Raw genomic sequence first — 20062 nt, 5'->3', positions numbered from 1 at the left:
AGCAGTCTTTAATTCACAGAAAAATAGTGACCATACTCTATGACAATAGCCAAGTCCCACAGAAATTATTCAAGTTAGGTATAGAGGAAATAATGACAAATATTAATATATCCACTTATTGGCACCTACTATGTGCAGAGTATCTGTATGTTTTCTTAATTTAATCATAAAAACTACTCTCTGAGGTTTGTAGTGCTGACCTTCTTGACCTGAGGGGGAGCTGCGGCTCAGAGAGATCAGGAAACTTGTTCAGGTGTACATCAAAGCTGGAATTGGAACCACTGTCTATAAATGCTCTTTGCGGTATGCCCTGCTGTGTGATGTTTAGTATCGCTTCTTCCACTAAGGAAAATGACAATTAATACAGGGGAGAAAATGATAGGGAGAACATGTCTATAACCCCACTTATGGATGATTTCAATATGTACATATTTAGACTTCGATCTGTAAAGTGTAAATATTTTAACAGCATTTTCAAGTTTTTGAAAGAATATTTGACATCATATAATTGTGAACCTTTCTTGGAAAATGATTTAGAGGGCTTACATCAGCAGATTAGTGGATATATATTTAAGTATCATATTGATCTAGATTACACACACACATGGACATGCCAGTTTCTATGTTTGTTATCTTTATTATGGGAGGATAACTCTCCAGACTTGAGTTTGTAGAACATGAACTCTTAGACAGTCAGGTAATTGTGCTATTGGATTTGTCTCATTCGGCCACATTCCTTTAACCTGCCCCTTCATGAAACATTTATTGATGAGAAAGTTGGTGGAATTAGGGCCACTGTGTGTAGCCACAGGAAATAACAAAGCTAATTTCCTGAATTCCACAATCACTACTCAGAAAAGGATGAATAGTTTTTGGTGTACTTGAACTAACTGAAATATGAGTCTAATATTTGGTAATCTTTGGGAAGAAAGTTCAAAAGAGAAAAATAACTTTCTTGAAAAAGGAGATAAAAGATGAATCCTATATCTTCAGTAAAATTAAAGGTAGCTGGTTGGTAAAATATATTGTGTCTGCTGGGAAAAGCACTCCACCCTGGCCTCTACCGCAATAGCATGTCCTATACTTGATTCAAAGAAAGTGGCTTATGGCATTTATCTGCATTGTTTCTCATCACCTAATTCTAAAGCTAAACATTTCCAGTTCTGCCAAAAAGCTATTGCAATATTTTATTTTTGTTCCCATGAAAACAACTTCCTGTGCTAAAGAATAATTTTTTCAATATAAATAATCTGCCTTCAGGTGTTTTATATCAAATTCAATGACAAACTATGAAATCTAACATTTTTGCTTTGACAGCCCATGAAATCCGTCATCTATTTTCATAGATCCTTCATTCAGATAAAGATTTGATTTTCAAGGATTTATGGTCCGATCAAAAATATTTAAATATAAGATTTGCAGCTTTTAAAATCAATAGCAGGATTCACTGGTAAAAACGCAGTCAGTGGGTGAAATGTTATTGCAATCATTTATCCTTTGTCACCTTTAAAAGAATGAAAAAATAACTGTAGTCTCATGCCAATAGGTTATATCCAGCAACACTAAATGAGAACAAGAAGCTTTTTTCATTCACCCTGCAGTTTAGACTCTTCCAGGAATTACCCATAGACTGTTGCTAGGAGGCAGAGGCACTGCAGGATCTCAGTATTTAATAAGACATGAATAGATGAGAGAAAAAAAGGTTTATTCACCTGGTGTGTCTTTACAAGAGTAACCAACGTGGCGAGAAATATGATTTGATTCATTTTCAGAATATAAATTTATACTCTATCTGCTGTTTCTCAGATGGTAGTGTGCGAATCTCCTATATAGGTCCATAAACTGGATTCAACATTCTGAAATTTCCATCTAACTGAATCATCATCATTAAAAAATTCCTCTGATTAGCTGAGACTCATCATCAAGGGATTGAGAAAACCTTCTTGACCAAAAGGGGGAAGAGCAAAAAGAGACAAAATAAAGTGTCAATGGCTGAAAGATTCCACCCAGAGTCGAGAGGTTTCCTGGAGGTTATTCTTATGCATTAAATAGATATCACCTTGTTAGTAAAGATGTAATGGAGAGGCTGGAGGGAACTGCCTGAAAATGTAGAGCTGTGTTCCAGTAGCCATGTTTCTTGTCACAATGTGACTTTGTGATTGTGAAAAAAAAAATTCCTTTAAATTGTAATTACAATTTCAAAAATATTTTCTCTTGGATAAATTTTATTTATTCGTTTAGTAAATTAAAAGGATTTTCATGTGCCAGATGTATAAATATTGTCATTATATTAAATGAAGTATCTGAAATGTCTCATATAGAGGATGCTGCCAGTTGGAGTCACATCTATGAGAGAAATTGAGAAGGGTCCTGAATGTTAGTGAATTCTGTCTTCTATTGGAAGGGAGACTTGCTAAAATCAGCAGGGGCTCGTCAAAAGAGCCCTGGGCTGGGAATCAAAATTATGATCCTGATTCTACTTAGCAGCAAGTGCTTTCACCCTGGGCAAGTTATCCAACCTCTCTTTTGAAACTACCAGTCAGCCTTCTATCATTTTCAGGCTTTCCAAGTGATATAGAGAGGCCAACATCTATTCTCTTGTTTGTTACAAAATGAGCTGAGCTTAGGATGAGATCAAGGTCTCTTAGATGTTTTTCTGAAATCACTGAATGCTGTGTGCAATACAGCGAAAGATAGGACATGAGTTGCACAAGAACTGAACAATTCAAAATGGAACTCAGATTTAGAAGGAACTTGTGGATGGGGTTGGGAATTGGAAAGAAGCGAAGTGAATAGAATCAGGACCTCTATGGATTTGAAGAGGCCCAAGAGGGTTACTTGGACATATATCCTAGAATACCTTCAAAAGCAACTTCCATTCTTTCCTTCATGAGTAGGAGATCCAGAGCCACCTTCAGCTGGGCCCAGACGCTCCACAGCAAACTCCCTGTGCACCCACGTCCCATCTAGCAGGGGGTGTGGTGAGTGAGCACAGGCAGCTGGGGAGCTCAGGGCCAAAAGCAAATGAGTGAAGAGTAGAACACTGAACAAGGCCAGAAAAAGGAGTGGTGGTTCCTACAACTAGGCAAATTTAGAAATGGGAGCCTAATGTCAAAAAGGGCTCATTTGAGTCAGAGCTAGAGTTCTGCAGCCATGAAAATCAGCATTACCCCATATAGCAACTGTTAAAAACACTGAAAAAGAAACCAGACTTTAATTGGAGATATGAAAGCAGCTGATCTGGGTAGGACTAAGGTAAACTAGACTAAAAGCGAAAGGATGATATTGACAGTATTTTTCCCCCCATGGGCAGACAACGGGAATCGAACCCAGGTCTCTGGCATGGCAGGTGAGAACTCTGCCACTGAGCCACTGTGGTTCACCCTGACTGTGTTTTAAAACTTCAATTTCTGTGTGAGACCAAAGGAAGAGATGTTTATTTGGTGCAAAATTTATATTTTATGTAGCACACTATCTAGTTTAATTCATGGGGTCAGTTTGTTCAAACACATAATTACATGAACCTTGAGTAGGGAGTGAGATCTTGTTGGTTTGTGCAAGTTAGTGTGATGCCCTGATACCTCCCAGAGTTCTAGGCAGAAGAAAGAAAAGTATTTGTAAAATCTCCTTCAAAGACTGGGGAATAATGTGGAAATATTAAACTTCCCCACCTGGGGAAGACCTGATATTTTCACAGGCATTGGGGACTACCAATTTAATAGGCCAAGCCCTTCCTCTTGGGGCTTGCCTTTATGAAACTTATTCCTGCAAAGGAGAAGCTAAGACTACTTATAATTGTGGCTAAGAGTCACCCCGAGAGGACCTCTTTTGTTGCTTACATGTGGCCTCTCTCTCCAAACCAATTCCACAGGTAAACTCAGTGCCCACCCCACTATGTGAGACATGACTCCCAGGATATAAATCTCTATGACAACGTGGGACCTGGCTCCTGGGGGTGAGCCTGGCCCTGGCATCGTGGGATTGAGAAAGCTTCTTGACTAAAAGGGGAAAGAGAAACAAAATAAAATTTCAGTGACTGAAAGTTTAAAATAGAGTCAAGAGGTCATTCTGGGAATTATTCTTATGCATTATATAAATATCCCTTTTCAGCTTTTGCTGTATTGGAGTAGCTAGAGGAAAATACCTGAAACTGTTGAACTGTATTCCAGTAGCCTTGATTCTTGAAAATGGTGGAATTACTATAGAGCTTTTACAGTGTGACCGTGTGATTGTGAAAACCTTGTGACTGACACTTCCTTTATCCAGTTTATGGATAGACAAGTAAAGAAATAAAAATAAATAATTTTTTAAATTACTATTTATTTATGGTCATATGGGAAGTTTTGGGTGTTCTTTTTTACCTTCATTTTAATTTTAATTCTTATTTTTATTGTTTTGGGAGTAATGAAAATGCTCAAAAATCCATTGTGATGATCAGTGCTCAAGCATATGATGACACTGTGAACCAATGATGGTATACTTTGGATGATTATATTACATATAAATATAACTCAATAAAATTGCATTTTTTTGAAAAGGGCTCAATTGAGGAAATATCAGCAATGAAGCAGGTCCCCAGCAAAATCTTTCCAGGTTCTCGGTGCTTCAACTAACCTCTGCCCTTCCTGCTCCACTTGATAGAATCCTAGAGCAGAATACCTTACTATTATGTGGAGACAAGAAGCCACCCTTTCTCCATTGCTTTTGCTGCCACCACTTCAATAAACTGTTAGACATTTCTACTTCCTACTTCCACCGTAGGAGAGATATTTGGAATGCTTTCCTTTCTTTCTCGTCTCTTTAGTTTTGCCTACCCACCTCACACATACACACGCACACATCCTCAGTTTTGTTCTCGCGGTTTAATTATTTTAGTTCCTAATAGTTATTAGGTTCCCCTGGCAGTAAATCTCTCTCTTATTTCAGCTATTCTTGACACATATTAGATAATCCAATCAATCTTTTATTATCTTCCATTTAGACTTAGTTCTCTATATTGCAAATTTCATTACTCATCACCCTTCTCCATCTTTTCACTCTCCTGGCTCACTTTTTGGGTAGAAATTATGATTGTTTTCCTAGTTACAGATACCATTCTCTCACATGGGTGAAACCTATCTTTGCTGGGTGTTAGAATCTAAGGTTGTAGCCCTTTTATCTCAGGTATCCACAGATGTTATCTTTTAGCTTCCAGAGTTGCACTGAGATATCAAATGACTGGCTGGTTATTTGTCCTTTTTAAGTTACCCATTGTTTTTTTGTTTTGTCAGCAGCTTGTGAGGTTTTTTTTCCCCCTTCTACCTTAGATTTGGGGAATTTTATCAGAATATTTCCAGGTATAGACCCTGGCTGTTCTTCAGTTTAGGGAAAAGTTCTATTTTTGTTTGTTAATTTATTTGCACTCCTCAACCTGTTCCTTTTTCCCTTTCTGGAACTCCTGTTTTTTGCCTATGTACCTGAATCTACCCTCCCAGTATTCGTAAGAGTCCCTCTTAAGCATTGCTGTTTTCCTTTGTTCACTGGAGCTCAGGTCCAGCTCCTAGGACACTCCAGTGGCAGCTGCTGAAGGAACATTGAGAGGAGTCGAGACCCCCTGGGTAAGCAGTGAACCGACAGGCGGGTCATCAACCTCTCCTGAGGCTCTAGCAAGAGACCTCTCGGTTCCCTATCTGGCTGTAAAGCTGATGCCATTCCTGTCTCTCAAGGGTGGACAAAACTCTGCCCGCTTGAAAAGCTTTGGGGAAGGATATTGGGGAAGGGCAAGAGAATAGATACACTCACGTGTTCTATTGCTATCCTCCTGAGAAAGACTATTGTTGGTTGAGCTTTTCTACAATTCCTAGGGCTTTCCATTGCCAAACCAGCTCTCATCAGGCCTAGAGAGGAAGCATCCTACACTAGCCCTGGCAGAGCCTGGGATTTTCTGGCACCCTAAGGCCCTGCAGGCCTGCTGGTAGAGAGGGGCTGGCTTCCCAAACTGGCTTCTCACCCACATCCTGGGAAATGTTTTAAAAATAAGGATTCCAAGGCCCTTAACCCAAACTCACTGAATGAGAATCTCAGAGTGGGGCCTGAGAATCTGTTGATAAGCTCCCCAGGTGAATCTGAAACAGAGTTGAGTATCAGACCACTGATTTAGGGCACGAGCTAGGGGTTCTACCTAAGTGAGCTAGGAGCCCATTTTAGAGGTCAGGTGAAGCTAAATATTCCCTGGTGAGAGTTCTAGCCATTGTGCCTAAGGTGCTAAGTCACCCAAAGATCTGCGATCCATTTGGTCCCTTATTTCTCAATATTCCAGTTTTCCTTCTTCCTCTTTATTCCATGATTTTTTGTGATATGCGAAGTCTGCTATAGTTTGAGGTAAGAAGGAAAGGTATTCATGATTGGGAGCAAACCTTCATTACAAGAACTGGACCTAAGAAAGCCAAAGAAACAATAAAATGAGGAAGGTATGTGCAGGTGTACAGAGGTATGGGTTACTGAAGGTATGTACAGGTGTACAGAGGTTTGCGTCACTGAAGAAAAACTCCAAGCATAGCCTTGTGGCTCACATTACATATCAGCTACAAGTCAGCTATGACTCTGTGGCTCCTCTCCACATCTTCTTTATCCCAGGATTGAGGCTAAAGAAGTCCCATCTGAGACCTGTCATCCTCAAGGAAGAAATAAAAGAGCAAGAGAGCTGATAAAACCACAGAATGGGCCTTAAAGCATCTGCTTGGGTTGTGGGTGAGTGAGCTTAATGTACAATCATGTCCACTCACAGTCCATCAGCCAAAGCACGTCATTGCCAAGCCGGAAGTCAATGGTGGGGAAGTGGCCTCTTCCCATGGGGAGGCACTGCCCCTCATCATATATATTCCACCCCTTCTTCATTTGTCCTTGTTCCAATTCCCTTCCTTCACAGCTGAAATCAAGAGAACAGTATTTGCACATTTAAACGCTTGTGTAGTATTTACCATCATTGACTCTAATTATTGGAAACTAAGATTCTAACAGAAAATAAGGAAAGCACAAATTGCCATTATTTAAAGCTTTAAGTTCTACCTCTGGTTTCTATAAGCCGCATTTGTATGAAACTTAGATTCTTCTATCCTTCTTCTTAACCCAAAATACAACTAAAGGAAAACTATTATAAATAGCTCTATCAAATAATTCTTCACATCATTAAATCACTTGCTGTTTATGCAGAAGCAGGAAGTGAACACAGAATCCACAAAACTCCAGAAATAACAGTGTAGGAAATAGCCACTGATAATGAGCTGAGTTGTACTTTTAGATTGGTCCCTAGTTCCTAAACCATCTCCCTGCCCCAACCCTGCTGGCTCCTCCTTCTCCCCTCTACCGAGAGGCTCCTCTCTCAGGAGAGAGGTTGAGAGTCAAAACCTCCTTTTACCCAGCCTGCCCGTCTAAGAGGGAGCTTTTCTCCAAACCTTGAGATTCTGCTCCCCCTTATTTTCCTAATTGTCTCCTTCTCCCTAAGCAGGTATTCCCAAAGTGTCCTCCTATACCTGACAACTGAATTTAGCTAACATTTGTTGGATGCTGGCCTCCTGGAGGACCCTCTGGGTGGCACAAAAAGGAAGCAGACAATTTCTGTTCTGCCCTACCCTTCGGGAAATCCCAGCCTAGTGAATTAAATGGGCAAATACACGACAGCACTTTACAAAGTGCTCGGCACATGGTAAGTCCTCAATAAATAATTGTTGAAAGAATGGGTGAGTGGATGACTATGTAGAAACTTTCATGGAGAGCAGACTATGGTAAATGCCACAGAAGAGAAAAAGACAAATTATACTGGGAGACTTGGTGGGAGAGCCCTCACCTGTGGTTAGTTAGAGGCACCCAGGAGGGCTTCATAAGGAGAAATAGATTCAAGGATAGCTTTAAGGACTGAGATTTGTTGAGCCAGGCATCCCAGGACTCCCTGGGAATGAGAAATATTTCCTGGGCCTTTTCTCAACAGCATAGACATACAGTAACTTTCTAAATACAAAGATAGGAACCCAGGGGTGGTAAGGCAGGGCTTGGGAGCAAGATCTGAGGCTGAAGAATGACCTGTTGCCAGCCCTCCACAAGAGGATCAGCTTCCCAGGTGGGATGCACAGCCTGATTTCACATTTGACAGGTTTACAGTCCCACCTCCACCACCACCCTGATTCTTATCTTTTAAGGTGTTCAACCTGAACTTGATGAATCATTTATTCCTTCAGTGTATCCTGGATACCCCAGCACTGGATGCATTTCTTTTGAAGAGTGAACATGTTGCAGTTGCTGGGGCAGAGAAAGCCTTTTCAGATTGCCTTCTCTAGGGCACCAGGGAGAGGAAGGACTGCAATTGTAATCAGGATACTTGCTAAAGGGACCACCATCTTGGGTCGGACATGAAACACTTATTTTGACCTGTATGTTTTGCATATTCAGTTCATCTGCAATAATGATAGCCACCATATACTGAGGACCTACCAAGAGCTTGGCCCAGGGCTGGGTATTTTACCTCATTTTTTTAACCTTTTTTTTTAACAACCATAAGAGCTGGTTATTATGTTCCTTTTGCAGAAGAGGAAATAGATGCTCATGGCCACTGCCTTAATAAGTGGCAAATTTCAGATTCAGAAGCATATCTGTTTGGCTCCAGAGGTTTTGCAGTTGGCAAGCCACCAACACACATTTATTATGTGCTAGCCATGAAAGAAATACTAGGCCCTACTAATTGCTCATGTTTGAGAATCTTAGTCCTTTCCTTATGGAACTTATAAATAATAAGAGACAAGCTCACAAAGACCAAGTTACAATTAACAACAACAACAAAAAAGCTTCTTGGAAGAAAAAACTCTGAAAGCAGTAACGTATGGCGATGCCACAGTGAATTTAAACAATGGTGCTGATGACAGAGGGTTGTGGTTATGAGCGTCCTGCACAGGGACAGATTACTTAGGTTTGAATTCAGCCCCAGCTTTTTCTAGTAATAGGAACTTGGGAAAATTATTTATTCCCTTAACCTCAGTTTCCTCATCTGTTAATTGGGGCTAGTAGCAATACTTTGCCCACAGGGTTGTTGTGAGGGTTAAATGAGAGAAAGCACTTAACATAGGCCTTGATACATATTCAGTGCTAAATAATTACACCATCAAAAGAAAAGCCACTATTCTTCTAATACCTCCTACCTGGCATTAACAAAAATAATATCCTGTCTAAACAGACATGACTTAAATTTTAAAATGAAAATTATTAGTGTTGTTAATGAATATTTTCACTGACTCTTATATGTAGGTTTTAAAATATAATTTAATTCCCAAAATATTTCTACCCTGTCCAAAACATTTAGCTTAAGTCAAATACAGGTATATGCCACCAACAGTACAATCAGGGCGAAGTTAAAATGCTCATTGGCGTAAGGAAACAGTATGACAGAAGCACAAAGAAAAAGCTAATAAGATATGTGTTGGAAGTGAAAGGTCAGACTAAAAATAAAGTGAATGTTATTTGGCCATAAAAAAGGAATGAGGTTCTGATACATGCTATGACATGAATGAACCTTAAAGACATCTTATTGTGTGAAATAAGTCAGACACAAAAAGACAAATATTGTATGATTTCTCTTATATGAAACGCCTAGAGCAAGCAAATTCATAGAGGCAGAAAATAGATTTAGGTAGTACAAGTTATCAGGGATGTGGTGCAGGAAGAAATGAGGAGTTACTTCTTAATAGGTATAGTGATTCCATTTAGGGTGATGAAAAAATTTTGGTAATGAACGTATGTGAAGGTAGCATAATACTGGGAATGAAATTGATATCATTTAATTGCATACTTATAAGGGTTAAAATGGAAAATTTTGTCTTGTGTGTGTGTTACCACAATAAAATTTAGAAAAATAAAGTGTGACATTGGGTGCAGGAGTGTGTATGCATTCAGGAACAGCTCTGTCCAGCCAAGAATAAATCCAAGTATAATTCGAGACAGGGAATTGTGACTGAGGAATCAGGCCACAGAGCCCCCTTTGCCTCACTTGATAGATTGCGTCTTCACTGCAAGTGATTGTTTTATTCAGTCCTAAGAGGAGAAACCTTTTTTGTAATGCTTCATGTGCTTTTATGGCACAAACCAATATAAGTATTTACTGGATCTATAAGTAAAAGTTATAGATTCTTATTTATCTTTCTGCATGGAGGAACTATGAAAAACATGTGGAAAGTAACATCTATTTTTCTTCTAGAAAATTTGGGTAATGAATGATGGTGATGGTGCTAAGGAGGCAACAGAGATGCCTTTTTCAGAAGTGAAAAAGAGCCTCTGCCATACTTTTTGACACACACAATGGGAAGTAGTTTATGCTGAATGCATGCATATTGAAATATTCCTTTGACCAGCTTACCAGAGAGTGATGACTGGGTGACCAGCTTCACATGCCCATGGTGACAGATTGTATTCCTAACCCCAATGAGCAGGCCGAAAAGAGGGCGTTCAGGGAGAGAAGGACAAGGAAAGCACACGATCAGGCTAGTGCTGTCAATGGAAAACTGAAGTAAAGCCCATGTCTAGTGAGTGGCTCTGCAAAATACCCTTCATCCCCAGGGTGGCCCCTGACCGCATTAGCTGAATCCCAAATTTCAGGTTTTGCCCCTGCTTAGCCTTGCTCCTATGGTGCAAAGTGGAACTTTATATTAGAGCCATTGGGACTCATCTCCCAACATATCCAGGGTAGGATTGGGTCACTTACCAAAGCTATAAAGAGCAGAAGTAGAGTTTCCAGTTCTCTTTGCTCTCCCAACAATGTCCTTCCCAAACATTTCACAGTCTCCAGGTTCCAGGTCTCTTGCTGCCCCCATTGTCTATGGTGTTGGGCTTCAGTATTAGTGTTGGCTTGTTCTTTTGAATTCTTGTTAGTGGTAATCCTTTGATAAACCTATATTTTTTGGGGTGTGTGTGTGCTTGGTCCAGGAATTGAACCCACATCTCCCACATGGAAGGTGAGCATTCTACAACTGAAACACCCGTGCACCCAAACCTATCATTTTTAACTACAGAAACAAGGGACTATGGTGTTCATCAGTCTTTAGCTGTCAATAAAGTGCTAAACCGACTCACCTTGTTCCTATTGGTTTCTAAACCCTGGCCCACCCACCACTAGGTGCTGTTGGCCCTAAATAAGTCTCACCTCCAATACTCCTACTGGTGCACATGTCCTCTTATTTGCTTTCTTCTGTCTTGACATCACTGAAATTTTACCTCAATCCTTAGGGAATTATTCTCATTTTCTGCCCTAATTTATGATGCTTTCCTTCAATCTTTATTGCTCTAGAGGTGTTTACGTTTTAATAGGGAATAATTCTCTGATCTATGTTGATGAATCTCTAACGTAGGACTTTCCATGATCCTTCCTGGATAATGCAACTCAGATCCTGACTTACCCAGGTATGGCTGACTGGATCCATGTCCAGTTAAACCCTCACATGGAGCATTATTCTCTGGGGACTTACTTTCCAGAACCTCTACATTTTGCAGACCATCAATTTCTGGTCTCTTTGTGCCTAGGAGTTCAGTTCTTCTGTTTTCCCTTTCCTCTCACATTTTACTGTAAGCTGCAATGAGATACTAGGCTATGCTTTCCACATTTCTTGGAAATCTCCTCAGCTAAATCCAAGCTCATCACTTTTAAATTCTGCCTTCCATCAGATATCAGAACTCAGTTTTGCCAAATTCTCTGCCACTTTAAAACAAGGGTTGCCTTTCTTCCAGGTTTCAATAACATATTCATCATTTCCTTCCAAGGTACTGCCTCATGGAAGTAACTTTAGCATCCATATTTCTACCAAAAGTTGTTCCAAAGCAATCTAGGCCTTTTCTATTAAGTGATAGAAAGCATTTGATAGAAAAGTGCTTTCTTTCTATCAAGTGCCTCACAATTCTTCCAGTCTATACGCATTCATTTCCCAATTCCAAAGCTGTTTCCACATTTTTGGTAGTTGCAATAGCAGCACCCCACTCTTCTAGTACCAAAATCTGTTTTAGTTTCCTAGGGTTCTTAAAGCAGATACCATGAAATGATTCAGCTTGAACAATGGGAATTTATTCGGTGCTCATGGTTAGAATCCAAGAAAAATGTCCAAATCAAGGCATCATCAAGGTGATGCTTTCTTCAAAGTGATGTAACCCCAAAAAAATATGGTCTTAAATTCATTTCTGTGAGTATAATTATTGAAACCTTTTGATGAGCCTGCTTCAAATGAGGGATGATCCACCTCATTCGAGCTGGTTCTTAATCCTATTACTCTTTATAAGAGAATGAAATGCAGACAAAGAGAAAGAAAGCCAGGAAAGCGAGAAGCTAAAAGCAAGAAAACCCGGAAGAGAAGGGAGACACCAGCAGATGCCATCATGTATCTTGCCATGTGGCAGAGGAATCACAATTACCAGCAGCTGGTCTTCAGGAGGAAAGCATTGCCTTGACAATGTCTTGATTTGGACATTTTCCTGGCTCTAACTGTGAGCAAGGAATACATTCCCATTGTTTAAGCTGAGCCATTTTATGGGTATCTAGGAAACTAAAACAAAGGGAATGAAAATAGTTTCTGTGTTTATTAGAAATGAGAGAGAAGATTGTTTCAGTAGAAGAGCTCAAGAGATAGACAGACAGACAGACAGATAGATAGATGTAGACATAGAGATAGAGAGATACATGAGAGAGAGAGAGAAAAAATAAAGGCCATAGGTTGTTTAAATCCTGGTAAAATTTCTGAGATTCATATGTAAAAAGGTGATAGAAGGTTCATGCTCTTATTAAAGACAGTCAATGTATTAGGTCTATTCAAGCCTAGAAAATCAAATTGAATTAAGATATAATTGAAAAGAATTAAAGGTTAGTAAGAAAGGGGACACACTGTACCTAGGAGTTTAAATTCTTTAAACTTTCCTCTCATTTTCATTACAGCTATTATTGACCAGTAATTTTTTTTTTTTTTGCCTTTTTTTATTGCTTAAAAACAGACAATTATTTAAAACGACCTTTGACTTGGTCAACCATGTTAAGGGAAGTTTTGCCACTTCTAGGTGAAGCTTATATTTTACTGAGTCCTGAGATCTAGGGGCAAACAGCTCCATGGGAAGTTCTTCTCAAACTTAAGTATGTATAAGAATCATCTGGGAGTTTGTTAAGCTACAGAACCCATGAGTACAACTCCAGACAATCCGATTTGGAAAGTCTAGTGTGGGACTTATAAATCTACCTTTAAGTAGCACTCCAGCTGATGCTGAACCATATTTTGAGAAATATACTCCAAAGCAGTAGCTTTAATTTGGGAAGCAGGGGGCTAGAAGTAGGAACCAGAGAATAGAAGAAAGTTATAGATCCCTGTCCAGAAAGCAAACATAAACATATACTCACCAATCTGAATACGTGATTCAGAGACTGCATTCCTGCTCTAATGGGTATGCTTGAAATATATGAAATCACTGTAAGTATTACAGTGATTTTTCATGATTTCAGAGAAGAAAAAAGCCACAGTAAGGTGGGACAGGAATGAATGAATGAGAATGAATTTGCAAGGAGGATGGGGGTTGAATTTCAAAAGGCACAGACTAAGCGTGAAGTCAAAGCTGGTAGATGAGGGAAGAAATAATCTGCAGCCATCGAGAGAGATGTGATAGTAAAACACCCAGCTTGCTGTACTGGAGGGCTTTCACAGGAGACTGGAAAATGATAATGTTGGATGTGCAACATGGTGACAGTTCGTGAATAGCCTTGAATAACTTGCTAAGGAATCTTATTTTATTTAGTAGCCACATTGAACCCTTAAAAGTATCTAAGAAGGGATGGAATGATAAAAAATGGTATAGACTGAGTTAAAGAGAGAAAATCTACATTTGAACATGTAAACATACACTGTATTTTGAACATGTTTTAATATAAGGTAGGACAGGTCCTTAAAACTCCTCTTTTAAAAATATTTCTTGACAATTCTTGGACATCTGTATTCACTCACATGCTCTACATTTAACTACTCTTAACTTCTCTATGTAGATTTAGTCCATGAGATGCAGAGCTTGTCCATCTCATTGTGTGCCTAACGCGGGAACATGAGTCAGATCTTCATGTCGCTGCTACACATGCCAGCTAGTGGCTTCACAGCCCTTTGTAGTTTTTGTGTTGTTCATAGACAAGATGGGGTATCCTGCTGACATGCAGGGCCAATGCCTTCTCAGCCAACTTTAATGTCCTCTCCTCTTGGACTTCTGTGACTTTCCCCACATGCTTCACAAGTGAATAAACCTGTGAGGTGTATAAATCTCCCATCTTTCTCTATTTCTCTATCTGGAAGTTAGTGCAGATATGCTACATTGTACTGGGATTAATAAGAAATTGTATCCTTTCCAGGCTAGAAAAAAATGAGTTAAAATTTCACTGTTCACCACTGGAAACTTGACTGTATGCTATCCACATTAAGTAACTAGTCCCTTTAAAACTTGAGGGTACATGTGTGTTTTGAGCATTTCTCAGCTGTGTCCCAAATGTGCAGAGAAACCATTCCATGCTCCTGTCTAGACAAAAGAATCTGTGTCTTTCTGCTGTCCACAGAAAGCATCTGTCATCTGTTTGCAGCTTCCGTATTTTACCAAGTTACCCAGCCCGGCTACGGGTGCTATTAAGGCCCTGTGAGTGCTCTGCTGGCCAGCCCCCAGCTAATGTTGGATGTCTGAAGTCTGTTTCTACCCCCCCCAAGAAGACAAATTATTTCTTCAGGATGGGCTTGGGAGTATTAAGTTGATTCTACATTCTTTCTAGTCAGTACAAAGCCAACAGTGGGGCTCACTCCAAAGCCAGTTGTTAGTTTAGACTTGCCCAAGTGAGCCCATGTAAGTAAAGACCAAAAAATTGTCCTCCAAAATGGGCCCAGGCTTCCTCATCATTAAAAAAAAATGGATCAATAGGCTATTCATCTGGATTTAAATCCCAAATACTGTCCATGGTGCACTCAAGTTAGTTTGCATAACATAGAAGTGGGGGATACTTTGGATTAGAGGCAATATAGTGATTAGGAGATCGGTCTCTACAATCAACTTTCTAGGTTCAAATCCACCTCTGTCAATCACAACCATGCAACCTTGGGCAAATTGCTTATCATGACTGTTTCAGTTGTCTCGTCTATAACATGGGGTTGATAATATTACCTACCTCCTAGGGTCCCTGGGGGATCAAATGAGTTCATTAAAGTGCTAGAACAGTGCCTGGCATGTAGTAAGGGCTATAAAAAAATGTTAGCAAAGCATAGAACTTTGCTTTATCTTCCACATCACCATAGCCCAGACTCCCACCTCCATTAGTCCCAGAATCCTAAAGCCCCCAACTTCTGTTTTGTCTAGAGGGTTAAGCAGGTGAATGGACTGCAATGGCAACAAGTCACTTTTCCTTTGAATTTCCAGGGTGGGATCACTACCCATTTTGTTGCTTCTTCCCATTTTTTAAGTGTCAAAAAATGTAATATTCATGTGTCAAGGGATCTAGGATTGTACTTCAACATTTTACAGCCTCTTTGTAAAGCTACCTTTTCACTTTTAGGGAAGGCAGTTTTATGATTCCCTTTGATAACCACTTAACTACTGAGACCCAAACAAAGAAGAGGCTAGAGTCCCACTTCTTCAACAATATTCAAATTAGCTCCAGGACTCATAATTCTGTGTTTTCATTTATTGCTGCAGTAAAGTAAATGGTTCTTTTATCCAAATGTTATTTCCTTGCTATTAATTCAGTAGTTATTTTGGATTGTGGTACTCCTCTTTGATTTAGGGATATGGCACCTTATAAATATTTAAAAGTCCAAGACTGACACTTGGAAAAATTGACTTTGATTTGTTTTGTTAATATCTTATGGCCAGAGTAATTATAGGTTTGGGAGATGTGGTCCCATTATCTATTTACTGGACGAGATGGGGAGCATGTATCTCTGTAGCAATGAGTTGGCACCTGAATGGTCTTCCCAGATCTCTTGCAGACAGGAGTTCCAAGCACACCTCAGAACGCATGCTACTCTTTATTCTTCATAATTTTCTCCAGAAACTGCTTTTGCATGCAGGAATTTGTAGATGAAACTACCTATGCTCCTCACATTGCTGAAAATGGTCATTCCTGAAAGGCTTGAGGCTTTCTCTGCACCTCCAAGTGCCAGCAAGGGTTTACAACAGGGCTCAGGGGGATCTATAGACTGGAATGATTTAACCATGGATCAATCAACCTATTAGGGAAGAAAAACGGCAAGGTCAATCAGGACAGGTCTTGGTGAACCAAGGGTCATCCTACATTTTTCAACCTAATGTTCTTATTTCCTTTCCATTAACATTTCATAATGAAAAAATGCCTATATCTTTAATTTTTAAGATAATTAAGTAAATTTAGTGCCTCTGAAGGGTTAGAGGATTTATAATGGCATCAGGGAATACACTATCAATAATCTCCAAACAGAGCCACCTTAATAACAGCAGTGCAGTCTCCATCACTATTTATGTGCCTTGGCTACAAACCATAAGAGGGTTCTATATCCTTTGCCAATTCAGAACCAAATTTCTGAATTGAGACTAGGAAGACTGACTTTTGGGACAGGGCTTCTAACCTCTTAGGAAGTGATCTTCCAGTTGTATTTGAATTTGAATTTGAATTTAAATTTGAACAAACTACAGCAGGTGCAGATCTTTCTAAGTATTTGGCATATACAGTGCCCTGAAACCCATGGTGGAAAGAGAGAGTTGTTGTGGAACATCACTAAGGAAAAGAAACATGGCAAATGTCTCTACCATTGTTACATCCTAATGAGGGACCTCATTATTGATACAAGTGAATACAAAGGGGCACAGAACAAGAGAAAAAGATCTGTATGGTGGCAGCTAACCTATACACATTTGGGAACAAAGAGACTAAAGACCAAATGCTGGCTTACCTCCGAGGTCTCTAAGCTGATTATTTAAGGCATCATTTAATAAATATAATTTCAGTGATTTGGGGATTAAAAATGACAGATTAACCACATTTTCCTTTGTTCTCTCCCCAACCCCACTAAAACAACAATAAAGGGATTTTTAAAGCAATAAATCTTTAAGGACAAAGAAAACGGGAGAAGACTCAACAATGGCAAAATGTTGGAAGCTAGAAAGCAGAGGGATAAATGGAAAAGTATTAAGTAATTTAATGAACCCAAGAAAGACAAAATAAGCTAGCAATAGGAAAAGCTAAGAAGCAAGAAGATTTATACCATAGACTCCTTTTTATACCCACCCCCACTCCCATGTAATTCAGGAATTGGCTAATTAAGTACCCTTGGAAGTGGGAATGAAGATAGTCTTTAAACAGGACAACTGAGCATCTAAGAAGCAGTTAGATCACCATATTCTTTCTCCCACTTCTCCACTGCATAAAGACTAAAGGCTTGGTCTCTGGACATGATATAACACCTGTGCAGAGCTTGAGCCTAGGAGCACATGCTGAAAACAGGGTGATTAAATGAACAGTTACATACCAGTGCTAAGACCTCTCCTCCAACCCTCTTACCCAAGCTCCAGCCTGATGATTTTTCTTTGGAGAATCTTGGAAGCTAAAGGGTAAAGACCTAAGGATTCTGATATTCCATGGTTTCCCCAAGGAAACAGGCCAGTCAGATTCACCTACAGAGAAGCCCCCAGAGCTTCCAATAGAAGCTTTTAGAGCCCTACTTTTAAACATGAATGGACAACTAAAGATAACCAGACAGCAAAGGGAAATCTCTAAGACAAAAAGAAAGAGACTAAAATTAAGTGAAGGAAGTGAATTAAACTATGGAAGGAGCAGAAAATGTCAAATAGAATTGTCATTAATATCCTTAGAGAGATAATAGAGGATATTGCATCCACGAAACAAAATCCGGGTGCTATCAAAAAAGTAAAAGGACTATCCAGGCAGTAAAATAAGAGCTCTTAGAAATTAAAACTGTGATCTTAGAAATTAAAATCCCAAGAATAAGAAGAGAGAGTATTTCCTAAAAAACAGAGCGAAACTTTTTAAATGAAAAATGGGAGGCAGGAGGGGAAACCAGTTCAAAGTCAAATAATGGGAAATCTGAAAAAATAAAAGAAGAGAAGAAATCATCAAATAATTAATTTTTTAAAATATTCTAGGGTGGGCCACGGTGGCTCAGCAGGCGAGAACGCTTGCCTGGAATGCCAGAGGACCCAGGTTCGATTCCCGGTGCCTGCCCATGTATAAAAAAAAAAAAAAAAATTCTAAAGCCAAAGGGCATCATTTTCCAGATTAAAAGGTTCACAAAACACCTAAAATTATAGATGAAAACAAATGCATGCTAAGGCATATTTTCATGACATTTCAGAACTCTGGAAGCAAAAAGATCCTACAAACAAAGGCGGTGGGGGGTTGGGTGGGGCTGCGGGGGTGGGATGGGGTTGGGTGGAGTGGGATTGTCATTTACAAAGGATCGGGACTCAGAATAGCTTCTGACTTGTCAAAAGTAAGATCAAAAGCTAAAAATAATAATAATAATAATAATAGAGCGAAGATTTCAAAATGCAAATGCAATGATTTCTGGCCAGAAATCTGTATCTAGATGAACTTCTAGTCAAACGTGACAATATAAAGACATTTTCAGACATGGAAGATTGCAAAAATTTGCCCTACCCTCTACCCACCCACCCCACCACAACACACCTTTCCTTGGGAAGCTATTGAGGACATGTCTCACCAAAATGAGGGGCCAAATCAAGAAAGACAAAGGTGTGGAATACAGAAAACACAAGACAGAAAAGCAAAGATATCCCCAGAATTATGATGAAGGAACATTCTGTGATGAAAACTACCTATCAGACATAGAAAACAGCCAGTCCTGATTGGAGAAGTTCAGAAAGGTCCAGGAGATATTTCTTTAAGATGAAATTGATGGAGTACCTAAAGCATATGAACATTTTGAGAGGAGAATTAGACAATTGGTAGAGTTTGAGGGCTAAGTAGTGATAAGTACATAGAAAACTATGTAAACAATAAATAAGATAATTATAAACTCCTGAGACTATAAAGTATTGTCAAGGAAAGGAAAAGTAATCATAGTAAATTGCATGACTTAGCTATAAATATCTTTTCTATGATCATCATAATATAAATCCTGAATATTATATAAAGTTATTATATAATTATATTGGAAGTGAGAAGAATTAGCACATGAGGTGGCAAAAGAAGTGTAAGGCACCTTAATCTTTATCTTTATCTCCAGTGGTGAGATAATAGATAATGCTTAAAACAGAAAATAATCAAGAAATAAAATTACAAGCATCTTACTTTGGCAAAGACAAAAAACAAATCATGCAAAACATTTGAAAGTGGTTGCCTGTGGGTGAGGGAAAATTTTGGGACCAGAATTCAGCTAGTGTGCGTGCATGCGCACGTGTGCGTGCATGCGCACGTGTGTGTAATACTAGCCTTGTAGAATGAGTTTATCTTAAAACTATGTGTGTGTATAACTTTGATTAAAAATATTTTAAGGTTTAAAAAATAAAGTGTTTAGCACAAGACCAAGTAGCACAGAATAAACACCACACAAACACACACAAAGACGATTTCTACAACCATGTTTGAAATTCACAAATCTTACTTTTAATACCAAGGAGCTAGATTCTATAAACATGTTAATATATTAAATGATTTATTGAAGGATACGCTGATTAATTTTTTTTTAATGAAGACAATCTTCAGAATAGAAGATGCATTGTCTTGTAATTTATATATTTGTCCATTGCTCTTTCATATTGTGGGAAATAGCCAGGGTTTGGATTTTAGTCTAGAGATGTAAATGCCTAGGGAGGAGCACAGAGTTGAGAGAGAACGATTGATTATGTGGTTTCAGGAATACTTAGAGTGACCAGAGTTGGATTTAATTGCTTAGCCAAAGTAGTCTCAGGGTATAAATTACTCCTTGGGTAATTTACACCTGGTTAATAGACCAGGAATATGAATACAGAATGGTCCATGATAACCTGAAAAGATCAAAGGGACTCCCTTACCGAGAATGGCCCAAAGGATATAGTGAACCCA

General features: G+C 39.1%; 1 protein-coding gene across 1 annotated transcript in view; it reads left to right on the top strand.

Annotated features, from left to right (window-relative positions):
* Positions 1–20062, top strand: part of PDE11A (phosphodiesterase 11A) — a 480527-nt gene that overhangs the window by 345589 nt on the left and 114876 nt on the right. The gene's annotated exons all lie outside the window — the stretch shown is intronic.

The sequence above is a fragment of the Tamandua tetradactyla genome, chromosome 3 (genome assembly GCF_023851605.1).
Source record: "Tamandua tetradactyla isolate mTamTet1 chromosome 3, mTamTet1.pri, whole genome shotgun sequence".
Lineage (NCBI taxonomy): Eukaryota > Metazoa > Chordata > Mammalia > Pilosa > Myrmecophagidae > Tamandua > Tamandua tetradactyla.
Note: the sequence above shows the minus strand (reverse complement) of the source record. Positions and strands in the feature narration are given on the sequence as shown.